We start from the raw sequence: 13,180 nt of genomic DNA, 5'->3' as shown, positions 1-13,180 counted from the left end.
TCAAAAAGATCTTGACAGGTAAGAATACTGAGACAACTCAAGTAACATGCAATTTAACATGGATAAATGTAAAGTATTATGCCTGGGATCAAAGAGTCATCAACAAAAGTACAAGATGTGAGAGCAGTTCATCTGAAAGACTTGAAGGCTAGGGAAATCATCATATTCAACAAAAGTGTGACAATGATAGCTAAGAAAGCAAACGCATGTTCTAGGCTTCAAATAAGGGAAGTTTAGTGTCCAGAGCTAGGAAGGAGACAGTTCCTCTACCTTCCGACCTCATCAAACCATTTTTGGAGAATCGTGCTCTGTTCTAGACATCATTCCTTCAAGGAATGCATTGTTATCAGGGACACAGGAAATAGATATACATAGGAAACATAATTCAGGGAAAAATCAGGAAGGGAACAATATAGGCAATGAAAGCTTAGACCCTCTAAAAACAAGGATATAGTCTTAAGATCATGTTTATATTTCCCACAGTGCATAAGTGCTTGATTGTCATGTAGCTGGGACAGATAAGATAACTAGCCTCAGGATCCTTTCTGATCCTTTCTTTTGGAGACTCTTACCCTTCTCCTTTCTAATGCATGGAGATTTCAGCAGCATGTGTTCTATCTACTGGAAAACAAGGCAGCACCTTAACAGTCTTTAGTTAAAGGGTCTCCAGCTGCTCTGCAGGGCTTTAAGTGGACTAAAATTAATTTTTATTGATGCTTAGTTTTTTTATATCACAGTACTTTTTCATGTCCCACACTATCACCCTCAAGTGAATTTTCCCTTGTAAGCAAAGAAAAGTCAACCAACACAGCAATTGAGTTTGATAAGAATAGGCCACACAGTAGGCTTTAATTGAATACAAGGCTGTCAGGCTCAACACTTCCCAAGCTGCTCCACATTCACAATCTTGGATTTGGAAGGCATCTCAAGACCTCATCTGGTCCAGCTGCCTGCCACCAGGCTGGTGAAAGGCTAGTGCTCAGGACATATGGTCATCTCTTCTTTTCTTAAAGGTCTCTTGGGTCAAAGACTCCATGGGATTTTTAAAATAAATGAGTTATAAGTGGCTGTTACATGCAATTCACATTTACAAAAAAAGATCAAGTTATATATTTTTAGTACTCTTCCTGCCACTAACATTTTCCCACAAGTACCTATTCTCATCCTCTACTGGTCTTTGCAAATGTTATTTTAACTGACTTAGGCTTTCATCCTATTTCCTACTCCTTTTAATTCTTTATTTTTTGTTCTGTTCTTCATCCTATTGACTACATAGTGTGCTGATGCCCCAATTCAGCATTCCTTTTCTCCCATAGATTCTGTATTCCTGTGATAATTATCATCTACCACATTCTCCCTTAGGTATCCATTCCCAAGTCTGTTGCTAGGTGTTGATCAGTGTGGATATCTTCTTCCCCCATATCTCCCCCCCTCCCCCAAGTCAGGAAGTTCTATGGATATTCAATTAGAGTCTCCCATCTTTTAACCACAGATCTCAAGGATACCAAGGAGGAAGTTGGTTTTGGAAAAGTGGCATACTGTTGATCAAGTTATATTTTACTGTAGAGAAAAAAATGGTTTGGAGTCCATCGACACAAGGGGAGTTAAACCCAACTGCAACAATACAGCTGCTTGCTGTATTCTAAAGAGTTTTCTTTCTCTTTTCTCTCCCCCATTCCATACATCCCTTTTTTTTTAAGGTTTTTTTTTTGCAAGGCAAATGGGGTTAAATGGCTTGCCCAAGGCCACACAGCTAAGTAATTATTAAGTGTCTGAGACCGGATTTGAACCCAGGTACTCCTGACTCCAAGGCCGGTGCTTTATCCACTATGCCACCTAGCCACCCCCATTCCATACATCCTTCAAGAAAAAGTCTTTTTCTTTTAAGGAAAAGTTACATTTATGCAGAAACTAAATTTCCTCTTGATGCCAAAATCTTCTAATGAACTTCATTTAATTATGGATAAAAATCATAACAGTCTCAAGTTCTTCCAGGATATTTCCACCCAGCAAGGCCTTGGGTGGGGTAATCTCAAACTATCTCAACAGGATTGTCACCTCCTGGATGAGGCACTTAACAACAGCTTCTCTACTGCAGGCTGTGCCCATCATTTTTGTCTGCCTGAAAAAGCAGATGCTATTCCTGTGATAACATTTATTAGGACATAATAAAATCCCCCCCCACACACACACACTGATCACCTCCAGAGAGAAATCACCAATATGAAAGTATTTCACATTTCTCAGACCATGGAAATCAATCAGCACTGACAACCCTGGCTATCACAAGGTCGGCTCCAGCCGCTCTTGGTGGAGCTGGAAAATGGCCAAGCCAATCTCTGCTGTAAATACAGCACTGCAAGGACACCCTCCTCCCTATCACAGGAATGGAACACATTATGTACCAAGGTAACAAGATTGGGCAATGCCAAGTAAGGCCTGAAAGGAACAGAAAGGAAATATGTCAGCAGGGCTCTCCATTAAGATTCTAATCAATCAGTAAGTCCAGAAGTCATTATTGAAGACCTACTTCTGAGACAAACATATTTAGAAGCAACACACAACATTATGTAATCTTCTCTTCTTAGGTCATATAGTCCTGGCTTGCAATCCTAAGACTGGGTTACAATTCAAGGTCTCAAGATCTCTATAGCTGACTCAGAGTTTCTGAGGTCTTCTCTCTCCTTACTTAATAGAGAAGGCCAATAATAAATGTTTCTTCCTCATCCCTTCCAAGTGTTAAGTCAACAATGAAATAGGTGACAATTAAGAGGGATAGACTGATTCAATATAAGAAATAATTTCTTAGTAAGTTGAAATTCATTTTCTAATAAAAGGCAATTAGATGACATGCTGCCAAAGGGATTTTTGCAACGAACCAGATAATCTTCAAGGGGACTTTCCATAGACGTCAACTTCATTAAGAATGTCTCAAATCTAGGGTGTCAAGGAGGATGTAGATCTTATAACAATAAGGTTTCCCACTTGACACTCTCAGGTAAGAAGATGAAGACAGTCTTTTGCTCCTAGTTCTTTTCTTTTGTCAGCAGCAACTACTCCCACTGGAAGCTCCTAGAAACTATTCTCTGGAAAATTGTTTATGGTGACTTCCTGAGGCACCAGCTCCATGAGCTACTATTGTAAATGGTGGTTTCCTATGGTTGCTCTCAGTGGTACTCTCAGGAGCCCTATCTACAGGCATCAACTCTGTTTTAATTCCTTATACTAGTGACTTTTTTTTTTAGATTTTTGCAAGGCAAACGGGGTTAAGTGGCTTGCCCAAGGCCACACAGCTAGGTAATTATTAAGTGTCTAAGACCGGATTTGAACCCAGGGACTCCTGACTCCAGGGCTGGTGCTTTATCCACTATGCCACCTAGCCGCCCCTATACTAGTGACTTTTGTAGGAGATGACATGCACTGGTAACAGTTACCCATGGGCTAGCCAATTTGTATCCCTTAATTCAGACCTGGAAAATTATATCCCTTTATATCAGTTTTCCAGTATTTTTTCCACTATTGGGGAATTAACTTTTCACTTTTTGTCATATGGAATTAGATCAAACTTCTAAACTATCCACATTTTGTCCCTAGTGACCTCCATTCAGACAAATTCTTTCCTCACCTCTATTAATCTAAATTCTACCCATTCTTTAAGGCACATTTCTTCTCTCTTTCAAGAAATCTTCTCTAACCATTCTAAAAGAGTTTTTCCTCCTTCCTATAACAGTCTTATTGTATATAACATATAAGAGCTAAACTGTATTGTTTTCTGCTTCATGTAAACCTTCTCCCTATCCAAACTCTTAAGTTCTTGGGGCGGGGGGAGGCAGGGGGAGAGTCTGTGACTTCTTTGGTAACTGAGAGCCTCAAAAAAGACTGAGTAGAGAAAAGATATTGACTAAATATTTTCCATTTGGTTGGCTGACTGATAAGGTTTCATTACAGGTCTCTAGTTCTCAATTTTGCAAAATTTTTACATGAATTGTTTCATGTAAGGGCCAGGCGCATGGCTGTTGAATGTGCAGTACAGCTTGAACAGTTGGGGCCTGGCAGGTAGTGAATGCAAACCTGCTATTATCCTGCCCCAATTACCCACCCTGTGTTGCCATTTTTCTCCTAAGAGGTCTGCCCACACGTTCCCACTCAGAGAGTGAGGCAGGCTGCAGAGTCAGAGAGTGAGTCAGCAGCTGCCCTGAAACCATTTCAGAGTTTCTGTCTTTTTTGCAGAGGAGACTATAATCACTTTAAACGACTTCTTCCATTTTGAGGGAAGGCAACAAAACCCACAGAACAGCCAGGTAGATTTAGAGAGATACAGGTAGATGGGGTCACAGAAGAATACAGATATATGGCTAAAAGGGACTTCAGAAGCCTGGAGTTCAGTCACCTTAGTTTATAGATGTGGAAACTGAGGCTGAGAGATTAAGTGACTTTCATAGGCACTGCAGTCCAATAAAGCTCAGCTAGGTTTCATTAATTTACTCAATCAGCAGGTATGGATAGAGTGCTTACAAAATCCCTTTGGAAACTAGAAACTAGAAGAATCAAAAATTCAGACCTTTGAGTTCAGTGTTCTTTTCACTACAAAGTATTGAGGCAAAGGTTATAGGCATCTGGCATTGACTTTTCCAAGGTTGCAGAAAACTTCTTCAGTCTGTGGTTAAATGGACCAATATGAGTATTCCTCATGGTTTAGGACAGATTGCTTGGAGTTTGAATGTTCCAGGAAGCTTTCTAAAGAGATGAAGCTTAAGCCTTGAAGAATGGGTAGTTTCTAGGTGAATGGAGGCAAATAGGAGAATCTAGCATAATGAGATAGAGCTCAGTTCATGTAGAGGATGCCTGCTTGAAAACATGGACACCAAAGATAGAACTTCCTTCTGTCCCTGATGCATACACACGCATGTGCATGTGTGCTATATGAATGTTAAGCATGTATGCATACCACATTTATACATGCATGCATACATGTGTGTGTGTGGAGAGAGAGAGTGAGCGAGCGCAAGCGTACACATGCTTTTTGAAGGTGGCTGTATTTATCAAATTATTGGCCACAGGGGTAAGTATCTGCTGGGGACATATACTCACTATATTGAGAAAGGGAGATGCTTTCACTTAATAATATACCAATTGTCTATTAATGATGCCTACTAATAAAAATAAAAATAGAGATGATAAGATTTCTATTATCATCATTTAGCTACATTCCTAGACAGAGGTCCAGATTTTGAACTACCTTCTTTTCTCTTTTTTCCTTCCTATTCATCTGTCATCAAAATTCACACAATATTGTTTTAGATTGGAAGAGAACGATGAGATCATCTTGTCCTACAAATGAGGAAACAAAAGTTCTGAGAAATGAAATAATTTGTCCAAGGCCAGGAAACTATCCAAATGACCATATTCCTTGGGCAAGATATAGCTCATTTGTTCCATATCTCATCTTAGTATTCCTAGTATACTCATAAGTATTCCTAGTATAATAAACTTTGCTGTAGATAATGGTTTGATGCATTATTTTTCCAAACTGATCCAGCTACACAGTTACAGTGTCAAAGGAATAGTTCCAGTAGAAAAATTTTTTACTACTGAATGGAGGATATAGTAGCAATAATAATAATAATATCTAACATTTATATAGATTTTACACTGTGCTTCTTTGATCTTCACAACAAGGAGGAAGGTATTAGTATCATTCTCATTTTGCAGATGAGGAAATTTGAAGCAAACTATTTCTCAAACAAAGCTCTCCTCAGCCCTGCCAATTCATGGTTTGTGCTGATGCTAATAACTCAGTATTAGCCACATTCAATAACTGAACTCAGGCCTTTCTTCACATAGGTAGGTGGGTGTTTCTAGACAACCTTCTCAACTACCTCCTACCCATACCCGAACCCTACATTCACTGTGGAGGTACTGATTGACAGCAAAGTGCTGGTGTGGAAATACTATGTTTTTCCTCAAATAGATCCTTGCTTCTATGAGAAGTTTGAGAAGCTAAAAAAGTGAAATGAGGACACCTCCTAGAGCTGCAGGTTTGGCTATCAAGAAATTCAAATAATTGAATTTAATGCAACATGTATTTATTGATTACATTATGTACCTAATCATATGTTAGGTACTCTGGGACATATGAAGGGGGGGAGAAGAAACAGTCCTTACCCTCAAGTAGCTTACTATCTAGCTAGAGAGAGAACACAGGAAACAAACAAAACAGTACATGAAGATAGAAAAGACATAGAATTAGGAGTCCTTGTGTTAATTTGGTTTTAACCTCACAACCAATCCCTGAAAGTCATTCAATATTTACTTGAATAATAACTTACTTCTTTGAGATGTAACTTTTTTCACTTTTGGAGAGGTCTAATTATTGGAAAGTGCTATTTTTCACCGAACCAAAACCTACTAAAGGGACAACTTCTCACTGATCGAGACAGCATGGTACAGTAGAAAAACAAATGGATCTGAAGGTGAAAGAGGTGGGTTCAAATCTCACATCTGTCACTACCTGTGTGACCCTGGTAAAATCACTTAACTTCAAAGGTCTTCATTCATTAAATTAGGATAGTCCAGTTAGAAGTTGTCTAAGGTTCTTTGTTATAAGTTGTCTAAGGTTCTTTCTAACTCTAAATATAGTCTAGTTTACACTAGTCTAGGTCTACCCTTTGGAACAAAAAAAGAATAAAACTCATGTCCCTTTTACTTGCATCAGCTATTTGGAGACAGATATTATCACCTCCCCCCAACTCCCAAATGATCTACTTCTCCTGGGTTAAAAAAAATCACCAATTTTCCTATTTGTTTCTTAGGTCACATTAATTTCAGATCCCTCTCTATCTTGGTCCCTTTTGAATACATTCCATTCTGTTAAAGTATGACAGCCAGAACAGGATATGATCTGGTCAGAGGATAATACAATGTAGCACATTTTGAAATGTTTTCTTTTTTTATGTATTAATTCCAGAAGTAGACAAAGAGTAAATGAACTTTAAAAAAATTGTTTTTAAGAAGTCATCTCATATTGTTGTATTGCTCTGAGTTTCTGACCAACTAAAATTCTTGTCTTTTAGATCCATACTTAAGTTAGATATTTTCTCATTCTGTACTGATACAACTAAGTTTCTGAAACTCAATGCAAGAATTTAAAGGTCACTGCCTTGGTTTCTGTCTATTATTTCAACTTCTTTTTTTTTTTTCTTGCTAGGCAATGGGGTTAAATGGCTTGCTCAAGGCCACACAGCTAGATAATTATTAAATGTCTGATGCTGGATTTGAACTCAGGTACTCCTGACTCCAGGGCTGGTGCTTTAGCCGCTGTGCCACCTAGCTGCCCCCTATTATTTCAACTTCTCAGGGTCTTTCTGAATCTTGACTTTTTTGTCATTCAATGTATTATTGTTCTTTCTCAGTTTTTCCCCATCTGTATATTTAATGAATAAAGCTTCCTCCTATGATATAGCTTTATCCAAGTGATTAAAAGGAACAGGACTGGGCCAAGGATAGAGCCCTGTGGCACATTATTAAAGAATTCTTTTAGATTCATGTTAAACTAGTATTGCTATGCAGTACTGGTACTGTAATGTATGAGTCTACCTAGCTGTATTATTATCCAACCTACATTTCTTTATTTTGGACAGAGAGCTATCAGGAGAGACCTTTTTTTTGGTCAAATATCTTACCAGATCAAGATAATCTAGTTGTGTGACTTGGAGCAAATCAAAACTTTTTCAGTTATCAGCTCCCTCACCTGCAAAATGAAGGCTTTAGAGTTGGTCTCTTTGATTCATTATTTTATCTTCGTCTGGTAATCTTATCAAAAAAGAAAATGATTGTCATGACTCGTAAATCCATCTTGGATATTACTGATTACCATTTTTACACCCTCTAAGTGCTTAATAAATCAGTCAGAGAAGGGCTGTTGGAAGAAGCTTCATGGGGAATTATGATAAAGCTGGGTAAGGTTTAGAGAAGTAGAAGATGGGGAAGCTTCATGGAGAAGATATGGTAGAGCTGGGTAGAATTTAGAGAAATGACCCATGGAAGGGTAAGAAAGTTGAGTCTTCATTGACAATGACCATACCTGACTTTCTTCCTTTTGTTTCACCAGGATGTTGAATTTTTCTCTCATTCTGTGAAAAACACAGATGTCCTTATGATCTAGAAGAATCTTCAAATCTGTGGAGCTAGTGATACACTTTTACAGCCAATTTGATTATATGTATATGTATATATGTATACACATACATATATGAATATATATATATCCTTTTTCCCAACCTAACAAACCAAATGGTGTATGAATCTTCTTTCATGAAGTCTTCTGCGACTAGCCTGGTTCCTTTGTCTTAAGTGCTTGCCTGGAGACACATTGTCTAAATTTTTATGCATTATTCTTGTTTTCCTAATTAGATGATGAGGTATTCAAGGATAAGAACCACATCTGATACTTCTCTTGGATTACCTACACTCAAAAATAACCTGACTGATAAATGTTTTAAAACTAAGTGAAATAAAATTAATTTTGGAAATTTTATGAGTGTGACTTTCTTTGGGATAACTGGGGTATATTTTAGAAGGAGGTACTTATTCATGACCTCTCTCCATTCTTAACATGGTTCAATGCTCCTTTTCTTAGGAGGGTGGGGAGACTGATTATCTGGTCTAGTGGAGGGGGAAAGAGGCCTAGCTTTGCTTTTGGACCTCACTAGTGACTAAGAGAAACCTTAGTTGAAGTTGAGAAAACTGAGAAGTTTCTGAGTGTCAACTACTGTATAGGAAAAGTGAGATGGACACTCTTTTGCCCATTTACAAAGGTCATGGCTTTTCGGTGTTGGCAAAAGGCTGAAAGAGGTTGAAAATACTAAGACACTGTCCCTATAGAAAAGCATTCATTCATCAGGAGACCCAAGTTCTAATCCTGGGTCCATCTCTAATTTCTTGTATGACCTTCTTCATGTCTCCTAATGACTTTTTTAAAGAAAACGCTTTTAGGAAAACAATCTGGAAATATAGAATCAATGTTGTTTATTGGATCATATTCTCTATCCTGAAAAGCCCAATGTTGAAAATATATCCTACAGAAATTAAAAGGGGAAAAAAAGACCTATCTGTATACAAATATCTATAATTTTTATTAAAAATAGCAAAAATTTGAAAACAAAGCCCAAGTATAATGATTGGTAAATCACTTCTGAATAATGGTAGGTCAATGACAAAACATTTACTCATAAAAATATAAAGAAATTAAAATAAATATGACTAGACTTATCCAAAGAGAACAGAATTGTAGTAGAAGGGAACTCAAGAAGCCTTCTAAGACAGCTTTTTCATTTAGTAGAAAATGAGTCTCAGGCAAGTTAAATGACTTGTTCAAGGTCAAACAGGCAGTGAAGACAGAATTTGAATGAAGTCCTCTAATTCTATCATGCTGCCTCTCAAAAGAGAGCAGGAAGAATTACAGAAACAGTATGTACCCAGGCTATATTATATAGTCCTATGATTATAAGAAAATAATGGCAAAAACGTATTTTAAATAATGAGACAAGGTACTCAAAGTGTACAGAAGTACAGAGCACAGAAAGTGAACAGAAGATGTCACTGAACAAATATTAAAAATCTATACTATTATATTTAACCAAAATATAAATTTTTGAACTGTATCTTTATTTGGGGTTTGACTCAATATTTTTTCTTTGTTCTTGGTGAATATTAAATCTGTGATAACAATTTCAAATAAAATAAATTTTTTAAATGGAGATAACAATGTTATGCCTCTGTTGTTTTGAATATGAAATAAGATAATCCATGTGACAAGGCTTTGAAAACACTATGTGAAAAGAAGATATAATTATTATTACTAAGTTGTAGGAAATGTATTTCCTATTCTGATTACAAAATGTCAAGCTATTAAAGAGCATAGAGAATTAGTATTATTTTTTAAGAGCTAGGAAATACTTTGACAGCATCCTCTGACAACAGCAGTTATAAGTGGGAGTGAAAATGTTTGCTCATTGCTCAAAGTTAAACAAATTTTAGGAGAATAGCTGCATTTTCAAATGGAATTGCTTAATTAAAGTACTTTACCTATCTGTGAATCTCTATGCTTTCCCAGGGGAATCATAAGCAACTTACCATTCCCATTTCACAGATGGTGAAAACTGGGGTATGGAAAGGTAGAGATGGGAGAGAAATAGAATCAATATAATTTTGAGACTAGTAGGGACCATTCAGTCCAACACCATTTCTCAGGCATTGAATAATTATAACTTGTTTAAGACTATGGTTAATGAGACTAGAACTTAGTTCTCTTCACTCCTGCTGTGCAATAGCTATGGTGTCACCAAATTCTTTTGAATCTTTGTCTACAGGCTTTCACTACTTTCCTCTACAGCACAATAAAACTGAAAAATGATTGACAAAGATGTGAGACATTGGGGAATGGAATAAAAACTGTTCACTGTTATCCAACTTTGTGGTTTTGGACAAATCCAAACTATATGCCAAAAATTCTTTTCTTAATCTTGAAAGACACAACTATTCCAGGGGAAAAACATTCCTAGTCTAAGTGATTCATTCAGGCTTCAGATGTCAAAATGTCAGTTCATGAAAGATGTCTGAGTTGCCAGACAGGAGCTTCACAAATTCTTTCCTCTGAATGAGAAAGTTTGGTTGATAATAGGCATATATGTGAAGTTCTGCACTTAGGTTTTATTTTTTTAAAATCAATTATAGAAGAACAAGATGGGGGGAGATTGAGGGAAGACATGATGACTGTCTTCAAATATCTGAAGGACTGTCATATGGAAGAAGGCTCAGACTCACTCTGTATAGCCCCAAACAGCAAAAAAGATCCAATGTACAGAAGTTATATAGAGAGATGGATTTAGGAAAACATAAAAAAGAACTTGCTAACAATTCAACTATTCAATAAAAGGGCGCCTTATCAGTGAGTTCTTTGTCATGGAACTGTTCAAGCAAAGAGGAGATCACTTACTGTTAGAGATATTATAAAGAAAATTTCTTTAGAAAGTGAGAAGTTTGACTGGGTAGCTTCTAAAATCTGGTAGTTCTAGAATTCTGTTTTGTACTTTAACAAGTGTAAACCAAATAAAGTTGCCTTCCCTTGACATTAGGCTGATCTCTGGCAAAGATGAAGTCAACATAGTTCATCTTTTGCCTCTCCCCTCTCTTTCTGGGATGCTCCTTCTAGGTACCTGTCCCTTTAAACCTATCAAGTTCCATGTCCTCATTCCATAAGAGCTCTTCTTAGATAGTTTTTGGAAAGAACCTATCAAATTAGTTACTATTAAGATCAAGGTACAAAGCCACTTACTGATATAAAGTAGGTGATAAATTGCTTGTTTAGACTCTTCTGACTCTCAACAGGAAAGGCCTCTGGGTTCATCAAAGGATGAACAAGAGATTGTCAAATTTTAGGTACGATGACAGGGGTTAGAGAGATAACTTTAATCAAGAGGACGTTTTCATTTCCCAACTGCCTGCCTTTCTCTCTAATTATACCACAACACACAGAGCAATGAATTTTCATGCTATGATTCCAAATCTGACAATAAACTCTAATAGGACCAAATTCTTCTCTTCTTCCTCCGTACTAATTGAACCTGCCTATGCAATATTCTGGTGATGTTGTAATGCCTGTACAACTTCTGACAAAAACTCAGGGAAATCATTGCTGTTAGAAACTATGCTACATGAATCCAAAGACCCTTAGCAAGTTTCTGACAGTGAGACAGGCAGAACTATACATCCAAGAAAATCAACTGGGGCCCCTTCTTATAGGGGATGATAATAAAAGAGAGAAGAGTAGGAAATTTAATTCTATTATAAACTAGTAATACAGGCCTGAAAACCAAGAGAAGGAAAAAAGTTAACAAGAGAAACTTGAATCACTGACCCAAATTAGTTTTATGAATGAGAAGAGGCAGTAGGGTGTGAATCAGTATTAAGAAATCTATCTTGGAAAGGCAAACAATGGGACCCTTCCCTCCTTTTCCTCAAAAAAAAAAAAGAATCCATGAGACTATCAGTCCCTTGAGTTAAGCACTTCCCTTTACCATTTTAACTTTTAAAATACAGATAACTGGAGGAAGGGTAACATACTAACTCAATCACACCTTAGTGTGAATTAGTTTCTTTCATGTTCAGAAGGCTGAGGGAAAGGAAGGGGCACTGAAAGCCAGAGAAAAGCACAGATACTGCTGATTTTTCCATTTTTATGACGACCAACTTTACTATCAGTATAAGTAGTAAATGGTTGGTCACTTTGGGATACATATTCAAATTCAAGTGGCAAATTTGAAGGACAGTTTGCATCTGATGTTTCCTAATTAAATTCTACAGGGTAGGAATAGATCAATTTATGTAACTAACCTTGGCCTACCCTGGGCTCTGCAGGATGGGATAGAAGAGAAATATTACTGGAATAGAAAAGCTAAAAGAGACAGAACAAGCTAAGAGCAAGTAGCTGACAGGCTGGCTGAAAAAGACAGAAGCTCTCCTCTTAAAGGAGGGCTGCTGCCAGGGCGGAGGAGCCGGTGGAAAAGCAACAACTCAGGTCAGGACGAAAGAGGCATGAGGCATGAGTCAGTGGCTGTGGCCAGATGGCATGGCTCACTCCATTAATCATCTTCTCGTGAGTGGTAGAGATCCTTCCAATGGAGAGGACTGGGGTGGGGGTAGATGGGAGGGAGTACTGATGTTGTGACTGAGCTCTTTAATAAAAATCCTTTGACAGCCTGGAGGAGAGCTGGTAGCTCTGGTCCTTTTATTCAGGCGCTAGGGAGGGATAAGCAAGCACTTATGATTGATATCAACATCACATCCCCAGGAAGGTTTATCAGACTTCCCCCCCCTAATGATGGGGCTCTTCTACCACCATCAAATCAATCATGGAGTCAAGAAGGGCTAGAAAGCTTCTGGATTGGGTCTCTCCCCTTGGGAAATACAGCATGTCACATTTGCAGGGAGAGGAAGGAGATCACTAATTCAATATAGAGGCCAAGGAGGTCAATGTAGGATCTGTTAGCTGGAACTTCTGCCAATCTGACCTGGGGGCAGGGATGTCCATACCAAGGAGAGGTGGTGAGACTGTTCTGCAGTTGACGGAAGAGGCCCAGGTACTCAACTTCACTTAAATTAAGCAAGAGTTTAATAAGCA

The 13,180-nt window shown here is 37.8% G+C and overlaps 1 protein-coding gene across 1 annotated transcript in view; it reads right to left on the bottom strand.

Annotated features, from left to right (window-relative positions):
- Nucleotides 1-13,180, bottom strand: part of HS6ST1 (heparan sulfate 6-O-sulfotransferase 1) — a 292,056-nt gene that overhangs the window by 151,329 nt on the left and 127,547 nt on the right. The window lies entirely within an intron of this gene.

The sequence above is a fragment of the Macrotis lagotis genome, chromosome 1 (genome assembly GCF_037893015.1).
Source record: "Macrotis lagotis isolate mMagLag1 chromosome 1, bilby.v1.9.chrom.fasta, whole genome shotgun sequence".
Taxonomy (NCBI): Eukaryota; Metazoa; Chordata; class Mammalia; order Peramelemorphia; family Peramelidae; genus Macrotis; species Macrotis lagotis.
The sequence above is the reverse complement of the archived record's forward strand: the minus strand, read 5'-3'. Positions and strand labels throughout refer to the sequence as shown.